Genomic DNA, 1,865 nt, shown 5'->3' on the forward strand with positions numbered 1-1,865 from the left:
AAAAAAAAAAAAAAAAAAAAAAAAGACTGGACCCATGAAACGTCTATCCCAGAATGGAGAGGGGCATATGAGGCCCCAGTTCTCCTTGAAAGCTATAGACTTTAATGTCTACCCAGGACTGAGAAGTCATACTCCTCCCAATGATGCAGCAACTAGTAAGTAACCCTTGCCCCAGTAGTTAACCCCAACTCAGACTCACACAGGCAACTTTAACTAAATACAGTGGGCGCACACACACACATGAAAATAGGAGAGGGATTTGATGGGAAGAAGAGATTCCATGATGGGGGAAAGTAAATAGGAGGTTAATTGAGGGAGGAGATGAGCAAAATACATTTATGTATATGTATGACACTGTAAAAGGATAATTTATATAAAAATGAATTAGTTTAGGATGTTGAGGCCAATGCATTTTTAAACATTATTATTTTATAAGATGGAATAGAACAAAATGAAATGATTTTCAGTAAAGGCAGTTATTAACATTCAATTAACTTTTAAAAAGTTATAAATATATAGTACCTAAATTTCACTATGAATTTGGTTACTATGGGTAAACTTTAGATATATACACTAAAAAAGTAATAAAAATTTTACTCATGCCACTTTGTAACACACAAAAATTGGACTGTACATAAACAAAGTCTGATTGTTCTCAGGGAGGCTGTGTAGGAGACTCTCCACCTTGGACTTTCTGTGGTTGCCGATACCCATTCATCATGGAGAGAACAGAAAGGGAAGTCAAGGGACAATCACAGAGGTCTGGACATGCACGAAGACAGAGAGAGACCTAAAGCATCATCTGTCTGAACAGAGTAAGAATGAAACTTGTCTTTAGTAGAGGTACTTAAAAAATTTAATAATTCAGATATATAAAATTATCCTACATGGTTTATAATGACATATTAGATAGATTGACTCCTAAATGGACTTTAATTAACTCAATTCTCTCTGCCCAAAGATGATATAGAGGAGAAATAACATATTTCATTTTGCAAAAACATTGTCTCTAGGACCAGACACACATTTATAGACAGGTAGTATGCAATATGAGGCATGTGTCCTTGGTACAATACCCAAGGCCTTATGGGGACTTTCCCTCACTCCTGCCTAATTACTGAATCTCAGTCCAGAATGTACAGCTTCTTACAAAGTCATCATGCACATATTACATACCCTCTGGAGATAAATGCAGCCCACCCGACTTATCCTCTAGATCACCCACTCATTTCTTAGAACTCAGTTCCAACGCCAAGTGAATATATCCTTGTCACAATTATTGCCCCCTGAATGTCATTAACTTTTCTAAGAACCTCTAAGGTAAGACTGTGTCTTTCAAAGTTTTTGCTTTTTCACCATCTGAGAGTGATTGCTGCAAGGCTTGCCCATGCTACCTTGTTTCTTCATCTTTCCATACCACTTAAAATCTGAAGCATACATATATTGAGCAGCAGAGCCAAAAGTTAGAATTGGAACCCATAGCTTACAAATTATTAAGAGCTTCAAGGTGGCACTGACTGAGCTTGAGAGTCTGCTGAGAGTGGGAAGTCTTGGACTCTACTGTTACACATCTACACATCTTAGATACTTCACCCTACTCCAATGTGCCATCTTCTGATGAGCACAGGGCTCCCAATGGAGGAGCTAAAGAAAGGACCTAAGGAGCTGAAAGGGTTGGAAGCCCCATAGGAGGAACAACAATGTGAACTAACTAGTACCCCAGAGCTACCAGGGGACTAAACCACTAACAAAAGAGTACACATGGCTCCAGCTGCATATGTAGCAGAGGATTGCCATGTCGGTCATCAGTGGGAGGAGAGGCCCTTGGTCCTGTGAAGGTTCTATGCCCCAGTGTAGGGGAATGC

At 39.2% G+C, this 1,865-nt stretch overlaps 1 protein-coding gene across 1 annotated transcript in view; it reads right to left on the reverse strand.

Annotated features, from left to right (window-relative positions):
• Positions 1 to 1,865, reverse strand: part of Tinag (tubulointerstitial nephritis antigen) — a 94,908-nt gene that overhangs the window by 91,734 nt on the left and 1,309 nt on the right. The gene's annotated exons all lie outside the window — the stretch shown is intronic.

The sequence above is a fragment of the Mastomys coucha genome, unplaced genomic scaffold (genome assembly GCF_008632895.1).
Source record: "Mastomys coucha isolate ucsf_1 unplaced genomic scaffold, UCSF_Mcou_1 pScaffold23, whole genome shotgun sequence".
NCBI lineage: Eukaryota > Metazoa > Chordata > Mammalia > Rodentia > Muridae > Mastomys > Mastomys coucha.